This window comes from Empidonax traillii, unplaced genomic scaffold (assembly GCF_003031625.1).
Source record: "Empidonax traillii isolate 1590-97213 ecotype Southwest subspecies unplaced genomic scaffold, ASM303162v1 scaffold1116:size242947, whole genome shotgun sequence".
NCBI lineage: Eukaryota > Metazoa > Chordata > Aves > Passeriformes > Tyrannidae > Empidonax > Empidonax traillii.
Window position 1 is genome coordinate 167503 of NW_020956309.1, and position 7112 is coordinate 174614.

The 7112-nt window shown below is 53.2% G+C and overlaps 1 long non-coding RNA gene across 2 annotated transcripts; it reads right to left on the reverse strand.

Moving 5' to 3' along the window:
* Window positions 1-212: 212 nt before the first annotated feature.
* On the reverse strand, window positions 213-6356 carry LOC114068711. 2 transcript variants are annotated; one of them, XR_003573652.1, is made up of 2 exons: window positions 6183-6356; window positions 213-1093 (listed from the first exon to the last, which is right to left on the reverse strand). It is a non-coding gene; the product is annotated as an uncharacterized LOC114068711 (long non-coding RNA). The 2 variants fall into 2 exon arrangements; XR_003573653.1 differs by lacking the exon at window positions 6183-6356 and adding an exon at window positions 1891-2301.
* Between the last annotated feature and the right edge of the window lie 756 nt (window positions 6357-7112).

The following is a 7112-nucleotide window of genomic DNA, read 5'->3' on the forward strand; positions in this document are numbered from 1 at the left end:
TTCCCGCCCGCTGTGTCATCGCCGGTGCACACAAACCACCTCACGGACAGCAGACACGCCGGCCAGAGAAACGCCTTTTAAGGCCTGGCTGGGATTGAATTAATCACTGCCTTTATTTTATTAGTATAAAAAATGCGGGTCTCTAGAATATTTTCGAAGATGACATCAGCGTCTTCGGTGCAGTTTGGATTTTACTGTTGTTATTATTGCAGCTATTCAAAGAATGTGAGGAGTAGGGGAGGCCGGTGACTCCTTCGCTGCCGCCACGCCTTGGTCGGGCTTGTTTTTCCTTCTCCTTGACCTTGGCACATCCACAGCAGGACAATCCACCCCGACCTCCTACATCATGTCCTTTTTCTCCCAGTAATTGGTTGGTTCCCTCGGTGGTTGAGTTTATCATGTCCAATCTGATACTCATGGCAGCCTTTCTCCTCCGCGGTGTTCAGCGAGTTTATTATCCCCCCCTTTTCCTCAGCTGGCTGCTCCATCCCAGCCCTTTCACCTGGGGCTTTATAACCATGGGTAGGTCTGACAGCTAATGGACAAGCCTGCTCTTGCACAATTGCTCCATGAGAACGTTCCTTGGATTCGCCATCAGCATTCCCTGGCAGCTGAAAGCAGAAGGGCTTTTTTGGGGGGCCCATCTCAAGACCTTTTCCAGCCCCCTGAGGTCGGGAGGATGAGCACATGGAACTGATTGCTTCCTAAGTGCCATCATCCAGTTGGGCTGTAAAATCCCAGTTTGTTCCTGAAAATGCAGGAACATTCTCCTGCTGATGACTCAGCTCGTACTGAGCATTAATGGAAGAGGGTTATTAGGGTTACTCAAACGGGGGTTACTCAACTGGGTATTTATCCCCATGGGAAGAGCTCTGTCTCCTCACTCACCCTTTTCTGCTCCTTTTGGGAAAGCAAACTCCAGGGCTCATTGCAGGTTCCGGCGTGTTCCATCTTGAAGAGAAACATTTGCCTCCAAGGCAGGAGGAAACCATCCAAGAGCCTCCTCCTTCTCCTCTTCCTCCTCTGACTCTGCCCTTTCTCCACCTGACCGTGGACCTCTGGCACCACCACACTCTTGTGGCTTGGAAAGGTCCTAGAGAAGAAAGCAAAATGCAGTTTTTTCCTGAGGTTTTACAAATTGCTGCTGTGATTCCCTGGCCTGAGTCCTGCCTGGGAGTGGTGGTGGTGGAGGGGACAGAGGAGCTGCCCAGGGGTGGCCGTGGTGGGACCACCAGCCCTGGAATGGACCCCTAAGAGCAAAGCCATCAAAAATGAGTTTGGTCTCTGCTTCCATCTGTGGAGCTCAGTAGCAGAGGACAAAAGAGGGAGAAAGAGGGAAGAGGGAAGAGGGAAGAGGGAAGAGGGAAGAGCCAGGCTAGGCTCGAGAACAAATTGTTTATCTGTATTTTCCACAAAGCATCAGCAGTTCTTTAAAGAGGACAAAACCAGAGGGACCTTCCAGAGGAATCCTTGTAGGGGCTGTGGAGGTATAATTAGTTTCTATATTTGACCAATCTAAAAGTTTATCTTGAAGTCTCCTGTATTTTTTAAATATGACATCAATGTCTTCGGCTTTGCTTTGATTGTCCTTAACGACCAGGTTTTATTATTGTTATTTTTTTTAAACTATTCAAAAAAAACCTTGAGAATATTTACTTAAGGCATAAAAATACCCCTGAATTCTGATGTCTTTGGCAGAGAGGTGGCGGTCCCGTTGCTTTTGCGTGTGATAAATACTCCTGCTGCCATGTTACTCCCACCACAAATTCAGCGATTGTTTAATTTTCAGCTCAATTTTTAAAAACCAAAATGTTCGGAGCCGAGTTAATGCTGTATTAATTTTTTAAAGCAGCAAGGCAAAGTGGCCCATAACATAAATATTTTACCAACCATTTATAAATACCGTGGCTGCTGAAAAAGAACAACACAGTTGATCACGAGGCTTTGGAGGCTTCGTGCTCCGTGCGAGCGGTGCCAGCGGCAGCGCGATCCAGCGGGATGGGGGATCCAGGCTGGGAGATCCCGGTAGCAACTCAGGTCTGGAGTTTTTTTTTTTTTTTTGTTCCCATTTCTCCACTAATTTTTGTGTCCTAGAGATGATTTTGAGGAAAAATGTGACGCAGCTGCTCCTGACCGTGGGGAAATCTGTTCTCCATCCCTGTCCTGCCTCACTGGGAGCTGGATCATCTCAGCTCTTCTGGAATTGGGCAGGATGCTCGGCACTGAAATATGGAGGGCACCACATCTCCTTTCTGGGGTCACTCCTCCAACCCTGACCTGGGGACTGGACAAATTCTCCTCCTGGATTTCCCTGTGGATCAGCAGTGGCAGCTCCCTCCATCCCGTACCCACCCCGAGACCCTCCATTCTATGATGGGGGATGCAGACAACTGGGAACCTTGCACAAAACCAAACCAGATCCCCCAATCTCGCAGTGGTTTTGAGACCAGCATTTCCAGCAGGAAAAGCTACAGGTGATCAGGGTTTGTTCTGTCCCTGGTGGGAACGGGGAGGGCTGGAGACAGGAGGAGACACGGGAGGGAAAGAGACTTTCTAAAATTCACTTTCAAACAAGTGAAAACATCATTAACCAAATATGTGGCCCTTTGTGGGGAGGATAATCCTCCTTTCAGATGGTAACAGGAGGAGGTATAACAAGGTTTGGCTGCTTTCTCTTCAGAGCAGGAACAGTAATTCCGTAAGTACATCTTGGGAAGGTTTCCAAAGGGTTGGGAAGTGATAAAGCAATAAAACTGAACAGGTACTTCTGAGAGCAGGAATGGGGTGTAATGGGCATGAGCCCACATGGACCTGGCCATGCACCCAACTCCTGCCTCAGGAGCAGAGCGAGGAGGGTCCAGGGTGGGAAGTGACCATGGGAAAGGAGATGGGATGGGATGGGATGGGATGGGATGGGATGGGATGGGATGGGATGGGATGGGATGGGATGGGATGGGATGGGAAGCCTCTTCTCCACAGGGCTGAGTTCTGGGTGGGCCTGTGGAAACAGTGGGGGATGTGGAATGTGCAGGGGAGGCAGGAACACAGCAGAGAGAATGGGGCAGAGCCTCTGGAGTTTGACTCTCTGGATCGAAGAAGCCAAATCCCTGTCCCTGACCCTTGGACTGCTTTCCTTGAGCTGAAGGCTGAGCTGATAATTCTCTCCCTTAGGAAAAGCCACCAGGGAGGCAGGGCTATTTCCTCCTCAGATTGGGTGATTTTATGGATGTTTGCACAATTCCCAGACTGCTTCAGATGGGAGCCATCCAGGAAGAGATCCCCACCTTTCTGGGAACACATGGGAAAAGCAAACACATCACCCTCCCTTTCCTCCCCTTGCCCCATGGGCAGCTCCTGCCTGAGTTGAGCTGCTTTCCCCCAGGGAAGTGGGGCGAGTTTCCCTGCCTTCCATCCCCATTCCTCCTTCTGCAGGCATTCCGTGGGACATTTCACTTCCCAGGCTTGTGGGTGCTGTGGCTTTCCCACTGCTGGGTCCACATGGACAGTCTGGCACAGGAGAAACTGCAGCAGCCAATCTGCTTCCCAACCATGGGCTGTTGGGAGGAAGATGTCAGCCCCTGACGGGAAGCACCACCAGTGTGGTCGGGCTGTATCCAGGCATCCCAGGATGTAAACACCAAACACACGCAGGGTTGCCAGAGGAGATGGGATGAAATGAATAACGTGGGCTCAGTGCCAGGTTCCCGGTGGCACACGGCATTTGGGGCTGCTGGAGTGTTTTGGGGGTACAGGGAATGCCTGGGGGATTTGGGAGAGACTGGGAAATGCGCTTCAGGTCGCTCAGATCCCCCAGACTTGCTGGGGGGTTCTCCACCAGCCCCTCTGACCCGAGCCAGGGGGAAAAAGGATCCCTGCAAAGCTTCCTGCCAACATGCTGACAGCCCTCTGGCTCCTCCTGGAATGTGGCAGCAGCTCCATCCCCAGCAGCTGGAGCAGGACTGAGGTTTCTGCACCCCAACAATAGCAGAGCACGGGCCAGCCCATGGGCCCCGGGGCGCCCTGTCCCTGGACATGCTGGGGACACTGGGACACGAATCCAAGCCTGGATGTTTCCTCCCCGCCTCCCTCCTCCCCTCCTGTCCCCCCGGCCTGTCTTGTCTGCATCCGATGCTCCAGCGAGTATTAATAGAGTTGCAAAGTCTGACGTCTCAAAGGAATCCCCTGTTGGGAAGAAGCTGCTCCGGGGGCTGGCAATGGGCTGGCTCATCCCTTCCACCACGGCACTCCCGGGCTGCTCCCGGCACAGGCCCTGGGCTTCACGGGGCTCCTGAACTGAGACCCAAATTACAGGGGTTTGGGGGTGCACCACATCCGCCCATTTAAGCGTTTAATGGGGTTTTACTCGGGGCATTTTTACAACTTTAATGCACTTAGCACTAATTTGGGGAAGTTTAATGCAAAACACATAAATGTTGGATGGGAGACGGCCGAGGTGTTTTACAGCCGCTGGGAATTACACAAAGTACGTGGGGCTCGTTTCGGCTTCTGATATCACTCAGCACAAAATTACCTTTGGCTGGCGGGGTGCCAGGGCTGCGGCGGGCGGGCGTGACGGATGGAATGGCACTCTCGGAGCCCTGACCGGGGCCATACATAAAGCCCAGACCCAGGCGAGGGCTCAAAGCCTCCTTAATGCCTTCCCTAATCTGGCAGGATCAGGTTTGCCCGGTGCACTCGGAGCCGCTCCGGCTCCACATCCTCTGGTTTGTGTGGTCGCCTCAGTGCGTGTTGTGGGGAAAGCGGAGACGTCTTCGGTGCAAAGCAAGCGCCCCAGGAGGCCGGGAGGGGGGAACCCGCCAGGAAAACCGAGGGGGATGTGACGGGGCAGGGACCAGCTGAGCCAGCACGGTGTCTCTGCCCATCCGTTCACACCTCTTCCATCTCCACGAGCCCATTCCTCTGCACCCCACGGTCTGGAGGATGGAAATGGCTGTTTTCCCTCCTCTGTGAGCACGTGGTGTGAGGGATTGCTCCACTGTGAAAGCCAAAATGAGCCATGCTTGGGCCAGTGTTAGGACAAACTGGTTGGGTCCTGGGTGCAGCAAGACTGGAGCAACAGGGAGAGTATAAATCCACTGGGATGAAGGACATCCAAAAGCCTGTGGCAGAAGAACAGGCCCACAGCTGGGCATGTCCTCTGGAGGAACTTTGAAGGAGTGTTGAAAACTTGCTGCCTCTTTGGAGGAGAGGATTTGGCAGTGGGTTTGAGCCCAGCCTCACTCATGGTCGCTGAAATCAGCCTTGTTTAAATCAAACTCCCTGGGAACTGCATGGCAAAGCCAGAGGGAAAAGGGATGTCTCAGGAAAAGAGGCTGCCAGCAAAGACCCTGATCCCAGGTAGGGATGTCAGTATGAGCTGGAACTGTGCTATCTGGACCATGTCCTGAGTGCAGGCACTTCCCCAGCCTGCGGGAGCAGCTCATGCAGTGGATGCTCCTCTTCCTGGGAAGGAGACGACCTTCAGCCCTTCCTCGGGTCTGGGAGCTGGGAGAACACCCCACACAGCTCGCCCTGGGCACAGACAATTAGCAGGGTGAGCACCACCTACAACCACGCGAGAAACTACGCCCCCCAAAAATTGGTTTCTAGGTCAGTCCTTTAATTTTGCAAATGAGCTGCTTGTCACTGCTATGAGCAGGCTCTCCCTTCTCCAGCTGATCCCAAGGAAGCTGTTATGGCTTAGGTGTTATGGTTAGGAGGGTTTGTGTGCTCTCATTGTCCCAGATTCACTTGTTATGAGTCAGACCTTGTCCTTCAGGTGCCTACCAAGCATTAACTAACCGAGTCATGTCCAGTCAGTCTGTGGTGCTGCTTCCAGAAGTCAGCATGAGCTGAGAGCCAAAGGCACTAAATGCCTTATCCAGGGCCAGCAGCAAAGCCAGGTGGGTCATCTGGGCCACCAACACACAGCCCTGTGCTTCTTCCAGGGAGATCTCACTGCAAAGGCTGCTCTGGGATAGCTCCGAGGTGGGATGAAGTGTGGGGAGCAGCTGGAGACTGCCCAGGTGCCAGAGCAGGAAGGTTGGGGTTAGGGTTAGAGGTGAATTAATGCCAGTGTGATGCCCCATTGCACCCTCCCACCTGCACTGCTTGGGGCTCCCTGGTGCAAAGGGTGGGCACAGCTGGAGCCTCAGAAGGTCCATGCGACCTCAGCAGCTCACCAGGGATAGGGAGATGGGAAGGGTTGTGTACCAACATCACCTCTCTGTCTCTGTGAGCTGTCACAGAAGCTGTCCCAGCTGGATCCCTGGTACCTGTGCTGCTCCTGACATTGCAACGAGCTTTTCCCACCTTTCTCTTTGCTCCAGGTCGAACCTGCTGCTTTATCATAACAGGCCAAGGGGCAGATCAGCCCCACACCTCTGGCGTAGCAGTTGCGATCTGTTGGCCCCACACAGCCTGGTTAATCTAGTTATCCTATAACTAAACAGCTTATCTGTTCCTGGAGCGCAGCCAGGGACTTCTGCTTCCTCAGCACACATCCCCGGGCAGGAGCCGTGGACTGTGCAGTGACCCCAGCAGCACAACCTGTCTGAGCGATCCCAGCGCTGATTTCCAGCAAGACACATCTCAGACACTCATCCAAGCAGGGCAGTTTCCCTGTTCCCGAGCAGCCCTGCCAAATTCCACCAGAGCAGCCAACCTCGCCGTGCACAGTGACCTGCTGCCCACCGGGACTGCTGGCTCAGCTTCCAGCCCTGCTCCCTGTCACAGGGAGCCCTGGCAGGTCCTGGAATCTTTCCCGCAGGCGGGATTTGCTGCCTTTCCCTGTGCAAGGAGAGGAATGTGGAGCTCTGGCAGTGCCTTGTGACCGGTACCTCAGACAAACTCTTCAGCCCCCGGTTATGCAGAGCAGTGTGAAACCACTTCTGCTTGGAGAAGATTTGAAGCCCATTGCACTTGGCTACATTCTCCCTGGGGAACTCCCTGACAGCCCTGCTGATCCTTCCTCTAATTTTTTGCCTTTTCTTCTGCCGTCTCTTTTAATTACTTAAAAACCACCCCAAAATGAAATTACATCCAATAAATTCATGCTCCCAGGAGAGCCCCAAGATGCTTCAGGAAATTCAGAGTGAACACAGACCACATCT